This window comes from Callithrix jacchus, chromosome 15 (assembly GCF_049354715.1).
Source record: "Callithrix jacchus isolate 240 chromosome 15, calJac240_pri, whole genome shotgun sequence".
NCBI classification, from domain to species: Eukaryota; Metazoa; Chordata; class Mammalia; order Primates; family Cebidae; genus Callithrix; species Callithrix jacchus.
The window spans coordinates 96,502,181-96,517,918 of NC_133516.1; the positions used below are offsets into that span (position 1 = coordinate 96,502,181).

Consider the following 15,738-nt stretch of genomic DNA (forward strand, 5'->3'; position numbering starts at 1 on the left):
TATACATACCATGTAATACTATGCAGCCATAAAAACGATGAGTTCGTGTCCTTTGTAGGGACATGGATGAACCTGGAAACCATCATTCTAGCAAACTGATGCAAGAACAGAAAATCAAACACCAGATGTGCTCACTCATAGGTAGGTGTTGAACAATGAGAACACATAGACCCAGGGAGGGGAGCATCACACACTGGGGTCTGTTGTGGGGGACTAAGGGAGGGACAGTGGGGGGTAGGGAGTTGGGGAGGGATAATATTGGGAGAAATGCCAGATATAGATGATGAGGGGATGGAGGCAGCAAACCACATTGCCATGCAACAATCCTGCATGATCTGCACATGTACCCCAGAACCTAAAGCACAGTAATATATATATATATATATATATATATATATATATATATATATATATGCATGAACATGTAATGATCAAGAAAATAATCCCATTTACAATAACTACCAAATAAATCTTATTGATAACTTTAATTGAGGAGGTAAAATATTACTATATTTAAAGTTTGGTACACTAAAACACTGAAAGCCATTGATGAAAAAAACTGAAGAAGACACAAATAAATGGAAAGATACTTCATGCTCTTGGATTAAAACACTTAATATTGTTAAAATGTCCATACAACTCAAAGCAATCTACAGATTCAGTGCAATATCTAGCAAAATACCAATGAAATTAGTCACAGAAATAGAAAAAAAATTCTAAAATTCATATGGAACCACAGAACACCCCAAATAGCAGAGCAATCTTACAAATCTGGAGGCATCACACCACCTGATTTCAAAATGTACTAAAAAGCCAATAGTAACCAAAACAGCATGGTACTGGCATTAAACAGACACACAGGCCAACAGAACAGAATAGAGAACACATAAATAAATTCATGCACTTATAGCTAACTTATTTTCAACAAGGGTGCCAAGTACACACATGAAGAAAGGACATTCTTTCAATAATTGGTGCTGGGACAACTGGATATTTACCTGCAGAAGAATGAAGCTAGACCCCTATCTCTTACCATATGCAAAATCAATTCAAAATTGATTAAAGGCTTAAATGTAAGAGCTGTAATGATAAAACTACTGGAAGGATACCTAGGAGAAATGCTTCATAACATTGGTCCGGGCAAGGATTTATTTTTGGATAAGACCACAAAAGCACAAGTAAGAAGAACAAAAATGGCAAAATGGAATTATATGTGGCTTAAATTTCTCCTGTACAGCAAAGGAAACAGTCAACAGAGTGAAAGTAGAACTTACAGAATGGGAGAATATATTTGAAAACTATGCATATGACGAGACTATATACAAAACATATCAGGAACTCAACTCCATAGCAAAAACCCAATTAATCCAATTTAAAAATAAGCGAAACACCTGAATAGCTATTTCTCAAAAGAAGATATACAAATGGCAACAGGTATATTAAAAAATGCTCTTTATCACTAATTACCAGGGAAAAGTAAATCAAAACCACAATAAGATATCACCTCACTTTGATTAGAATGACTGTTATCACAAAGACAAAAAATAACAAATGATGGAAGATGTAGGGAAAGGGAATTCTTATACACTGCTGGTGGAAATGTAAATTAGTATTAGCTATTACAGAAAACAGTATGTAGTTTCCTCAAAAAATTAAAAATGGAATCACCACAAGATCCAGCAGTTGCCCTATGGCATATAAATCTAAAGAAAATTATGTTGGTATGTTGAAGAAATACCTGCACTCTCATGTTTATCGCAGCACTATTCACAATAGCCACGATATGGAATCATAAGTATCTACCAAAGGATGAATGAATAAAGCAAATTTTGTGTACACACACACACACACACACACACACACACACAATGCCCTAAAAAAGAACGGAATCATGTCATTTGTGGCAACATGGATGGTACTTGAGGACATTGTGATATGTGAAATAAGCAAGACAAAGAAAGACAAAGGCTTTCCTTATTATCTCACTCACGTGTAGAACCTATAGGAGTTGATCTCATAGAACTAAAGAGTAGAATAGCGGCTCCCAGAGTTGGAAAGGGTACAAGAGGGAGGACAGGGAGATATATTAGGTCAGCAGGTATAAAGTCACAGATAGAAGGTATAAGTTCTGGTGTTCTATTGCAGAGTAGAATTACTATGGTTAACAATATTGTATTGTATATTTCAAATAACTCGAAGAGAGGATTTTGAATGTTATATTTTTACCACAAAAAGGAAAGATAAATATGTGAAGTTATGGATATGTTAAATGCCCTGATTTGATTTTTACACAATGCATACATGTATCACAACATCACACTGTATACCCCATAAATATATTTATTATTATGTGTCAATTAAAAACAATTTCAAATATGATAATCTTGTTATACTAAAGCTTCTGCAAATGTAAAGGGAAATGTTATATATATATATATACATACATACATACATACATACATACATATCTTACCCCTTTAAACTTAGAGTTAAAAATTAAAACCAATGTATCCTAAACATTATTTTAAAAAATTAGAATGTTTAGCTAAGAAGACAAGATGAAAAGAATAGTACTTTTAGTGCAGGAATGAATTTCAGAATTTTAGAGACTGTATTTTTAAAAGTAAATCACCACCTGTCCTATTAAAAGGAAGCCAAGACGGATATTGTGCCTCTCACCTGTAATCCCAGCACTTTGAGAGGCCAAGGCAAGTGGATGGCTTGAACCCAGGAGCTTGAGATCGGCCTAGGCAACATAGGGACATGCCATCTCTACCAAAAAATAAAAATTAAAAAATTAGCCAGGCATGGTGACATGCACGTGGGGTCCCAGCTATTCCAGAGACTGAGGCACGAGGATCGCTTAATCCAGGGAGATCGAGCTGCAGTGAGCCATAATCATGTCACTGCACTCCCACCTGGGTGACAGAGCAAGAACCTGTCTCAAATCAAAAAGGTGGGGGAAGATAGGTTTGTGTTTATAGCTTTGTAAATACAATACTGAAAGCTGTAGCATATTTTTGACAAGCTCTTTGCCTTTGTTATCAAATAATGCTGGCCGTGGAATGAGGCTCAATCTTCCTTCATGGCATTATTATCAATAAACACATAAAGAAAATAAAAGACTATACCTATTTTTCTTTCTAGTGTTCTCAAGAGTAGGCCAGAAATATAGAAAGGAAGATGTTAAAGGTTTAGTAACTCTGATTACATTGTTTTCATATAGATCTCTAGATTTCTATTGGATGTGTTTAACATGAAACCTTGATATATGGACACTACCAATGACAACAAAAACATAGTTGGAATTATGGATTTCTGATGGTGTGGAAAGCCTGGTTTTTGTTTGTTTATTTTAAATAAGACACATTAGTTACTTCAAGTTAATTGGAACCTGAATTGTAGATATATTAAAGAAGTTCTTAAATCATTTTGGTCCCAATTTAGAAGTCTGCTTTGTCTTTTCAATTTAAAGCAATTTTCATGTATAGATTTTTACCACATTTCTACCTTTATAAAATTCTAAAGAGTATCAGTCACTAACCCTACTTTAGTGACTGATCTGATATTCATTTTAGCTAAAATTTTAAGCTAAAAGAAAAAATTAAATGTGTTTCAGCTAAAAAGTTCCTTGCATTTTTTAGTCTCCATTAAAAAAAAAAAAACACCAAGCAAACAAACATAAAACTCCAGTAATCTTTTGAATCATTTTTCAGCCAACAGCTCTGTAACATCTTGCCTCTATACATGATACTGCCTTTTTAGCCAATTCCAGCATAGAGCAATGAGTAACCATGGCTCCATCCAATTTTCCACATGACATCTGTGGCAGTAGAAGTATTAACAGGACTTCTCTCCTGGAGAGTTTTGCCTTAGGTACAGCTTAAATTTCTGTAAGAAAGTCACTGACACAGGAATTCAGTCAAGTCTCCATTAGGACTAGAAACTGCCAGGGTTCAGATGCTGACAAGGCAATGTTTCTTATCTCTGGGATTTCATGCCCTTCCCCCATGAAGCTATGCTCCTCCAGGCTGGCAGGGAACTCGCCTATGGACAAGAGGGTGACAGACGTCTTTTGATGATGAGCATCCACAGGCACAGGGAACAGACTTTTGCTATTCATTGAGCTGCACAGCTGTGGCAACTGGATTCTGCCTGGGTGTCAACAATGGGGGCAGGGCTTCAGTTTAGGCAAAAGGGAAACAGCTTGAGTATAAATGAACTGCTTTTAGGCTCTTTGAATTTATCTTCCCCAGATGCCCTGAGATTTCAGATCCACTCTTTATTTTACTAAAACTTCATAGTTGTGAAGTGATCATCTTCTCTGTAGGCTCAGGTGAATAAAAAAAAAAGTTTTTATATCTTGACAGATCTTTGGCATTAATGATTCTACAACTATATGTTCTTATTAAACTCTAGGTTCAGCTAAAATAGTTTCTTGCTGATTTATCTTCAGGGCTATCGTATGGTGTGTTTGACTTTAGTTTGTATGAGATGACAATTATTGATTTAGTGAATTTTTTCACCTTTTTGCGAACAAAAAGCTTGCATATTTATCAAATAAGTTGATCAAATCTTGAAGAAGTACAGTTAGGTCCTCCAGGCATTTTTAGAATGAAATGAAAGAAAATCCATAGCGGGCAGCTATTTCCAACCAGGCAAAAGGTGAAAAGCACGTAAAGAGTTAACTCAACTGTATAAATGAATATGCTGATGAATGCATAATTCATCTCTGAAGAAACATATTTATTGTTTCACTATTTGATTAGATGGCTTCAATGTTCAATTAATCAGTTACCTTTCAATATCATTCATGAGAGCTGCTTAATTAATCTGTTGCACTGCAACCCTATTCATTCTATTAGCAATCCCTCGCCCCATTTCAAATGACAAAATCCAGGAACTGTGCCACGTAAAGACTTTATGTCAATGTCAAGTGAAGGTTTATAAGTGGCTGGCTTTTTTTCTTTATTAGGTTAATCAAACCAATCAACTTTATAGGATTTACATTTGTCAGAAAATTTTAATGAGCTGAAACTAATGAGAAATAAAGGGGGGAAACCACCAAGAGAATGGCAGCACAGTTTATACATTTCAACAGCAATATCCTACTTTCATTAAACAGATTGTCTTCTCCTCTTTTTCCAGATAATGGATTTAAAATGTCCTGCTAATTAAACTCAAACTAGTCTATTTTGCTCTATATCACATCTCTTATTAACAAAGGAAGCACAATAGATATACATTCATATGTGTCTTTGAATCAAAAAGTGTGCTATGTGTTTACTACTTTCTGGGCACTATTTCTTCACTAATGTTATTAATAATAGTTCCAATAATAGCTCCATGAAAACTTACCAGTTTGAAGGTGCAACGTAGATAGCATAGAGTAGGCACTCCAAGAAATGCTGGAGATACCCCCAAGAGTTAAGTATCAGGCTCATGAGTTCTTTCTTTATCTGTTTCCTAAGCTTGACATCTCTTTTTTCTACTTCTCTTTTCTTCCTTTTCTCTTACTACTGTCTGATACTGCAGATAATTCCTCAGTGTTACTCCCTTTAGGGAGTAGGGACGTTTTGGTAGAAGTTGCAGCACAAATCTCATACCACCTCTTTTACTTTCTCAATGTCCTAGACCAACTTTCATTTTCACCCACTATCTCACACAGACACACTTATCATTCTAAGAGGGATTTAATATACTTTGAATCAATCATCCGTTACCTCAAATAACTTCCAAAGCAGAATACATATGAAAGCATAAGGAATTTTTTTAATTATATGGGTTCCATAAGTCTCTTTGAGAAATCTAATGATAATAATAGTAATATTGTCATATATTTGAGTAACTTTTAATTTGCCAGGCACAACTTTAAATTCTTTTTTTTTTCTATATGTTTCAGACAGAATAGCTGGAGTGTGCAAGGTTAGATGGTGGATAGGTATTTTGGTAAATTTGTAGAGAAAACTATGAAAACATTTAATTTATCAAATAGCAATAATGTCTAATGTCTAATATCTGATGGGGACAAAGAGCCTAGAATGGACAAAAGTAGCATATGAATTTAGAAGAGTAGGAGATCAGATTTAAGGCATCCTGAAGTCATGGAATATTTGGAGAAAAAATACTATTGAAACTTGGTTCAAAAAGAATGACATAGAGCTTTAATTAATTAATTCCAAACAAATAGGGGGAGAATTAGGATGGGGAAGAGAAAAAATACAGTCAATCCAAAGGAGTAGGAAGGGTGAGTGTAAAACAGAAAAAGGCAGAATGATTAGAAAGGATAAATAGAAATAAGAGAGTATAAATAAATCCAAACAAATCAGTAATTAAAGGAAAAAACTTCTGGACATGGTGGTACACCCCTATAATTCTAGCTACTTGGGAGGCTGAGGTGGAAGAATTGCCATAGCTAAGGAGTTCAAGACCAGCCTGGGCAATGTAGCAAGACCCCATTTTGAAAGAAAAAGAAAACAACAAAGAAAGAAGAAAGGAAGGAACTAAAAAAAGGAAGGAAGGAGGGGAAAAAGGAAAGGAGGGAGGGAGAGAGGTGATGGAGATAAGAAAGAAAGCAAGAAAAAGAAAGAAGGAAAATGGATTAAGCTGTCCAATTAAAGCACAAAGACCCTCAGCCACATAGAAACAAACTCCAGCTGTGTCCTTTCCATAAAAGACTAGCTAAATAAAACACAAGAACACAAAAAGTTTGAAATGTCAAAGCCTAGAAAGAATATGTCAGGAAAATATTAACCAAAAGAAAGCAAGTCAACAAAACAGAAAAAAAAATCTTTAAAGAGATAAAGAGATTTACTACATAATGCTAAGAGGTGCAATTTGTTAGGACCTTAACAATTGAAAACTTATATTTACCAAATGGCATGGCTGCAAAACATATAAACCAAAAAGGTTTGATCCATGAGTTGGCACTTATCAATTCTTCACTATTTAATACAGCTCTTGGATATTGGTAGATCACGTGGAAAAAAATATTGGCAAGGATATTTAAGATTTGAGCAGCATAATTTAAAAGCTTTTAGGAGACTGCCTTGGTTTACTGTCTCTCCCGGGTTCCTGCTTCACCCCACATACACGACCATCACTCTTGTCCTGACTTTTTCATTTGCTCATCTTGGGGTAGTCCTTGATTTGTGTCTTTATCACCAGTTGTATTATCTGCCTCTGGATTGTGGCTTTACTCATATTCTCATTATGCCTTCATATTAAGCAAGATTTCTCTCTTCCATTATCATAGTGAAAGAGATTTTTTTTTCTTCTAAAAAAAAAAAACAGTATACATGTGCAGAACCTGCAGGTTTGCTACATAGGTATACATGTGTCATGTTGGTGTACTGCACCTATTGACCCATCCTCTAAGTTCCCTCCCCTCACTCACCAGCTCTCAACAGGCCCTGGTGTGTGTTGTTTCCCTCTCTGTGTCCATGTGTTCTCATTGTTCAACTCACACTTATGAGTGAGAGTTGAACATGCAATATTTGGTTTTCTGTTCCTATGTTCACTCCTGAGGATGATAGCTTACAGCTTCATCCACGTCCTTCCAAAGGACATAATCTTATTCCTTTTTATGGCTGCATCGTTTTCCATGATGTATATGTACACATTTTCTTTATCCAGTCTATCATTGATGGGCATTTGCTATTGTAAATAGTGTTGCCATAAACATACATGTGCATGTGTCTTTACAATTGAATGATTTATATTCCTCTGTGTATATACCCAGTAATGGGATTGCTGGGTCAAATTGTATTTCTGGTTCTAGATCCTCGAGGAATTACCATACTGTCTTCTACAATGGTTGAATGAATCTACATTCCCACCAGCGATGTAAAAGCATTCCTATGTCCTCACCAGCATGTATTGTTTCTCGACTTTTTAATGATCGCCATTCTAACTTGTGTGAGATGCTATCTCATTGTGATTTTGATTTGCATTTCTCTGATGATCAGTGATGTTGAAGTTTTTTCATATGTTTGTTTGCCACATAAAGGTCTTGAGAAATATCTGTTCATATACTTTGCCCACTTTTTGATGGGGTTGTTTTTTTCTTGTAAATTTGTTTAAGTTCCTGTCAGATTCTGGATATTAGACCTTTGTCAGATGGGTAGATTGCAAAACTTTTCTCCCATTCTGTAGGTTGCCTGTTCACTCTGATGATAGTTTCTTTTGCTGTGCAGACACTCTTTAGTTTAATTAGATCCCATTTGTCAATTTTGGCTTTTGCTACCATTGCTTTTGGCATTTTTCTCATTAAGTCTTTGCCCATTCCTATGTCTTGAATGATATTGCCTAGGGATTTTATGGTTTTGGGTTTTACATTTAAGTCTTTAATTCATCTTGAGTTAATTTCTGTATAAGGTGTAAGGAAAGGGTCCAGTTTCAATTTTCTGCATATGGCTAGCCAGTTTTTCCGGTACCATTTACTAAATAGGAGATCCTTTCCCCATTGCTTGTTCTTTCAGGTTTTTCAAAGATCAGATGGTTGTAGATGTGTGCTGTGATTTCTAAGGTCTCTGTTCTGCTCCATGGTCTACATATCTGTTTTGGTTACTGTAGCCTTGTAGTATAGTTTGAAGACAGGTGGCTTGATGCCTCCAGCTTTCTTCTTTTTGCTTAGGATTGTCTTGGCTATATGAGGTCTTTTTTGATTCTATATGAAATTTAAAATAATTTTTTCTAATTCTGCGAAGAATGTCAATGGTAGTTCGATAGGAATAGCGTTGAATCTACAAATTACTTTGGTCAGTATGGCCATTTTAATGATATTCATTCGTCCTATCCATGAACGTGGAATGATTTTCCACTTGTTTGTGTCCTCTTTTATTTCCTTGAGCAGTGGTTTGTAGTTCTCCTTGAAGAGTTCCTGTACTTCCTTTGTTAGCTGTATTCCCAGGTATTTTATTTTCTTTGTAGAGATTGTGAATGGGAGTTCATTCATGATTTGGCTCTCTCTGCTTGTCTATTGTTAGTGTAAAAGAATGCTTGTAACTTTTGTGCATTGATTTTATATCCTGAGAGATACACTAACTAAAGTCCTGTCCTCAGGATACAACTTTCAATTCTGTATGTTTCTTATTTTATTCAATTTTGTGTTCAAATCATCCTATGTGCTATTATTTTTCCTATTACACAGATGAGAAAATTGAGAAGCTGAAAGATTAAATTACTTTCTCAGGAGAGCACACCTATTCTATTAAAAGGCAGATAAATTACATTTATAATTTTTAAAAATATAATTCTGAAAATTCTGGCAGCTTTTTGACAGGTGTTTTGCTTTTGTTGTCAATTAATGCTATTACCAAATGATACTTAATTTATTCATACCCACAGGTACAAATTGCACAAAATTATTCAAAAGATTATTAGGTAGGTCTCATTTAGTGGCAACCCAGAGTACACAATTTTAAGCAAAAAGAAAATTTTTTGGCATCAAGTACTAGAAAGTACAAATGCGCAGATGTTCTTAGACATGGCTGGATCTGAGTACTGAAATACGTAATCAGAATATTATCTCTCCCCAGCTCCCTGAATGCTTTCCTCTGTATTAACTTCATTTTTAGACAAGGGAGTCTGAGTAAATCAGAGTTTTAGGAAGTTGACTCTGAGTCGGTCTCCCCGTGTTCCAGTCCTGGCTCCTTCATTAATCAACTAATAATTCCCAGTAATATCTAATTCGAAACAGAAGTTACAAATAAGTTCTTCAACATTGTTCACTTCTCAATAACACCTAGAACAGTACTGGCACATACTAGAGGCTCATTAATTTTTTCTTTGTTTTTGAGATGGAGTCTCACTCCAGCTGGAGTGCAGTGGCGCGATCTCGGATCACTGCAACCTCCACCTTCCAATTTCAAGTAAGTGTCATGCCTCAGCTTCCCGAGTAGCTGGGACTACAAGCGCCACACCACAGCACCTAGCTAATTTTGTGTGTGTGTGTGTGTATTTTTAGTAGAGACAGAGTTTTACCATATTGACCAGACCGGTCTCAAACTCCTGACTTCAAGTGACCCACTGGCTTTGCCCTCCCAAAGTGCTGGGATTACAGGTGTGAGCCTCTGCACTGGCCTAGATGCTCATTAAAATTTATCAACTGAATGGCTTATGTAAAGAAACTCTTGTTGAATTACTAGAAGAGGTTAAAGCAAACACCTGTCTTTGATAATACTTATACTAAAATATTATTTATAACCTTGGTTATATGTATAGTGAAACTATATCATTATGATTTGCATAACAAAACATTTATTAGAGATGATATAAGTTCAAAATATAAACAAGCAATGTAGAAATGGTACATACGAATAACAAACATAAAAGTCCAGATGGAAGTGAGGTAGGAGGCAGGAATCAACTCTGGAGGTGGGGCTCAGACACCAGACCAAACTGAGGACTAACTAAGGCAAAGACAGGGTGGAAGTAGCTTTCCTGAAGATGTGCTCAGCAGTATGCCATGTCAGGTTATCATTGCAATGGCAGCACCTGGGAGTGACCACCTCCTTTCCATGGCAATAACCCAAGGACCCAGAAGTTATTACCCTTTTCCAGGAAATTTCTGCATAAACCTCCCTTAATCTGCATTAAAGTAAGTATAGGTCAGGCTTCACACCTGTAATCTTAGCACTTTAGGAGACCAAGGCAGGCAGATCACTTGAGGCCAGAAGTTCAAGAACAGTCTGGCAAATATGGGGAAACTCGTCTCTACTAAAAATACAAAATTAGCCAGCCCAGGCCTGTCATCCCAGCCTACTCAGGAGGCTGAAGCATAAGAATCACTTGAGCCTGGGAGGCGGAGGTTGCAGTGAGCCAAGATTGTGCCACTGGACTCTAGCCTGGGCGACAGAGTGAGACTCCAACTTAAAAAAAAAAAAAAAAGATAGGCATGAATGTGGTTGCAGATGTGCCCTGAACTGCTATCTCAGCACACTGTTTGTGGGGTATCCCTGCTCTCCAGGAGCAATCACAAGAGTTGTAACACTGCCAGAGCTGCCATACTGCCGCTTCAATACAGCTGTTTTCTTCTACCCTACCACCAGCTTGTTGAATTGTCTCCTGGACAAAGCCAAGAATAATTGTGGGCTAAGCTCCCCTGTCCTGCATCAGAGTGGCTTGAAAAGTTACAAATTGTCAATGACAAAATGTAGATTGATGCTAGTAAGCTAATCACTGAATTGAGCCCTTAAAAGTGATTTCAGTGTTATATTAGGTAAAAAGTTTCCCTTTCCTGCTGTTTTTCTATGTATTCACAGAAAAAAACATCATAGTGTGTGTGATAATTGTTTATTCGAGCTTGAATAAAACTTATACACAACTACATAGAGTTTCCTTGGACTCCTTTTAATCATTTAAATGTGGATGGAACAGCCAACCCAAACTCACTCAAGTACAGAAGGACGATTTTTTTTCTTAATATTAGTACACTAGAGTCCATAGATATTTTTTTGCTATATTTTGTAAAGTAGCTGTTTCTAAGCCAAATGCATAAGAACTTCTGCTTATAATGAAGCCATAGTCTTCAAGTAAAAAAGAAAAAAAAAAAACAACCTCTAGTTAGGCAAGTTTTATCTGAAGGTTTGTAAGTACAAAATTAACCATTTAAAAATGATGAGAATATTTTAAGTTAATGTACTTTTTTTATGTAGAACATGCAAAGTTTAAACTTTTTCTTAGTAACTTAGGAATGTGTGATCATCATGAATATTAATTACACACAGATGCCATCTTAGGCTCTTTCGGGCGTTTAGGATTACTTTGCCTATGTTGTAATTAATGGTAGTAATACTGTGAGTCCTCTACCCTCCATTAGAGTTATTTGTTTATGCTCTGCCTCATGCTAAATGACTTAATATTCCTTAAAAATACATCTTAAAAGGGTTTTTTCTGTGTTTGATAAGAATAATCGCCTCTAGCTCCATTCATGTCCCTGCAAAGAACATGATTTCATTCTTTTTTGTGGCTGCATGCTATTCCATGGTGTATATGTACCACATTTTTAAAATCCAGCCTGTCATTGATGGGCATTTAACCAAATACTACATGCTCTCACTTTTAAGTGGGAGCTAAATCATGAAAGTACATGGACATATAGAGGGGAACCTCCTAATAAACTCTAGGACCTATTAGAGGGAGGAGAGTGGGAGGAGGGAGAGAAGGGAAAATAACTAATGGGTACTAGGCTTAATCCCTGAGTGATTAAATAATGTGTATAACACACCTCAGGACACAAATTTACCTATGTAGCAAAACTGCAGGTTACCCCTGAACTTAAAAGTTTTTAAAAAATTTTTTAATATTAAGAAAATGAAGAAATCAGGACACTGATGAATTAAGTAGAAACAGTAAGATGAAGCTGGGAACGATAGAAGGTATATGTTGTGAACTGCCGCCCATATGCTGGAAGAAGGCACACATGACGAGCAACCCCCAAAACTGGGAGGTGTCAAATGTACTGCAGTTGTCTGTGTTCAAATGTGTAGAAGAATCAGAACGATTTCTGGCACTGAACAAAACTTCGCAGGGTCTCCACAGCTTCCCACATATTCTCTGTTTTACCTAGAATGTCCATCACCTGGCTAACTCTTTTTGAAAACACTGATCAAAAATCCCTCATCCATTTCCTGAATATTTAGTTATCTTTCTCTTCCATAGTGTTGAAAGCTCCTTAATGGCAGTGGCCATGAGTTATCTTTCTTTGTGTCTCCAAAACCTAGCACAGTCTGGAAAACTATTGGTAATCGATAACTATGACTTGGATGAATGAAAGGCTATTGGTAATGGGCTGAAAACCTTCTAATAAACATGCTCATTATAAATATAAAAAGCTAATTTCTTAGAGCTATTTTTATAGCTTTTTCTACTGAACACACTTCAGGGGAAAAAAAACAACTTTATCGTTGAACTAATACAGTGCAACCTAACACCTGCAACTAGGAGACTCATTTCATTCAGAGATAAATTTTAGCAGGATAGATATATTGCAAATCATTATACAACTGTAGGAAGTTATTATTTCAATCAAATACCTTTTTTTTGAGACAGATTCTCGCTCTCGTTGTGTAGGCTGGAGTGCAATGGCGTGATCTCGGCTTACTGCAACCTCCTCCTCCTGAGTTCAAGCAATTCTCCTGACTCAGCCTCCTGAGTAGCTGGGACTGCTACAGGCACATTTTTAGTAGAGAAGGGATTTCGCCATGTTGGTCACGGTGGTCTTGAACTCCTGACCTCAGGTGATCCACCTGCCTAGCCCTCCCAAAGTGCTGAGATTACAGGTGTGAGCCACCATGCCTGGCCTTTCAACCAAATACTTGATATGTGTTAAGTGATGATGAATTTGAGGTTACTTTAATGTAGTCTGGGAAGAGTGACTCTATGTTGCTTCTTTAAATATGAAGCAATTTACTTTCCTGTCAATGGAACTGGGTATGACATTGACTTTTGTAAGGTAGCCAGGCATGCACCTTTACCTGGGCCAAGGAATATCCTACTCCAGCATACAGAGAAATGTAAAATGGCCTTAATCATGCCAGAAATAAAGACTGCTCTAATTGGATGTTTTGTCTTTGATTTTGTCTCTTTCCTTGATTAAGCTATTAGCTATCACTTCTTACCACTCTCCAAATACATACTCAAAAATTTCCTTTTGTAGTATAAGTTGGATTAGCAAACTCAATATTTATTTTAAAATAATCTAAACAAAAATATGGTGTACCTCATATAGACCTACCTGAATACATTCTGATGAGTATGACATAGTTACGGTGGTTATTGAACCTGCTTTACCACTTTAAGAGCTCTTCTGCCTCTTCACATCCAGTTACTCCACAAGCTACACCATTTCACTTCTGAAATAGCTCTGCTCCTGTTTTTTAGCTGTCTATTTTTTGGGTGGCTTATCTCACCTTACATGGATTATTGCAGAAATGCCCTGTTTGATCTATCATTAATCTCATCCCCTCTAATTCAACCTTTACATTCAACTTTTTCATAAATGCAAATCCTTGTATAAATACCTAACAACCTTGGAATTAAAAATCAAATTCTTTACTCACTCAATTATTCACACAAATTTTTATTATGTGTCATGCATTGTGTTGGGTGCTTAACAACATATGCAAAATCTTTCCAGGATTGTGTCTTGCTTGCTTCAATGACCAACTTTCCCCCACTCATTGCCTATGAGTATATTCATTATCCGGAAGTATGAATTCTTCCAGAATGCAGAATATTCTCTCATATTTCCAAACTCCTGCATATCCTGGTGCTTCAGCAGGAAATATTTTTCTCTCCATATCCTTCAAGAGTCATTTCCTTCTCTAAAGACTTTCTTGTCACTTCTGCCCATCCTTAGGCAGAGATAGAGATTTTCTTTTCGGTGCTCAAACAGCCATGTTTTCTATACTTAACATGATAAGTTGAATCATGGTGTTTGTAACTGTTTGTGTCCTTGCATTATTTTTTCTAATACATTGGGAAGACAAGGGTATCATCTCATTCATCTTGTGTCCATGATAAATAGTACATGTTCAGTTAATGTCTACTGAAGAAATTACTGAGTTATCACCTGCCTGCTTTAGGTGGGCAATAAATTGATGGCACTACCATGGACCAAGCCCTATTGTATGTCATGTTTATTTGTAAAATTGCCTTTTACCTTCCCATCTGATTAGATTATAAGCCCTTGAATGTCAGGGAGTTATCTCTGATGTGGTATCAGAAAAAGGCTTAGCATGTGGTCGGTACTCAATCCATAATTATTGACTTGAATTTTGAAAGGACTCCAACAAATTTCCCTGTAGTTTGTTTGAACTTCCAAAATGATGACGTCATTGCTATGTGATTAATAAAGACATTTAAATAAGGAATTGCAGAACTTCCTAGGAAGATCATTTCTCCTCTTAGTTCCTGCTCTCTTCTGGTTTCTTACCCAATCTAATAGACTAATTAGGCTTGCACAGAGATTGGACAGCAGGCTGTGAAAGGGAAAGCTGTATAATGCAGAAGTAGCATAAAAATAAAAAATAAATTGGATTTTTTGATAACCAAAAACAGTACAGAAAAAATTTGTTGGAAACATTAATTCAAGAAGCATCTTGGGTGAGGGGAAGCAGAATCAGATCTGTGCTGGGGGAAGGAAGCAGTCAAAGTGAGGCAGTTTTGACAGTGTGCGGTGGATACTCTCTCTGGTATGACTAATTGAGAATTGATTGTGCATGCAGAAAGGTTATGTTTTATTAAGGGAAACCTTTTTTCCCTTTTGTCGTTATGAAATCCGCTCTTCTGCAGATATTATTCCCTTCCCATACTAAACCCTCATTAATTTATAATTCACCGCATTGCTTTAAAGGGCTGCACAGATTTCCTGTTCCTCTCACGTACAGTGCTTCTAATAGAGAAAGTCAACTAGGATATAGGTTGAAATGCTGCTTGTCTTGAGGGCTGCATGCCAGACTTGCTGGTGCCAAAACATTTCACCAATTGTCTCTTAGATCATTATAAATGTTTCAAAGTGCTATTTCATAGGCTTTAAGAGAGTGAATCTACACTCTAAAACAACTCTTTCACTATTGACTGTAAATTGACCTGGTTTTTGGAATCTGGAGTTGAAGTGAAATGGTTTCCTGGTGGGATTCTGTTAATTTCAAGGACAAGGACTTTCACAGAGAGCAGGGTACACTTTCTTCAAATGCAGATTCCGAGGGCAGAAGCAAGAGAAACACACAGAAG

General features: G+C 36.5%; 1 protein-coding gene across 2 annotated transcripts in view; it reads left to right on the top strand.

The window, feature by feature from the left end:
- The window catches only part of ALCAM (activated leukocyte cell adhesion molecule), a 209,504-nt gene that overhangs the window by 78,934 nt on the left and 114,832 nt on the right, over window positions 1–15,738 (top strand). The window lies entirely within an intron of this gene.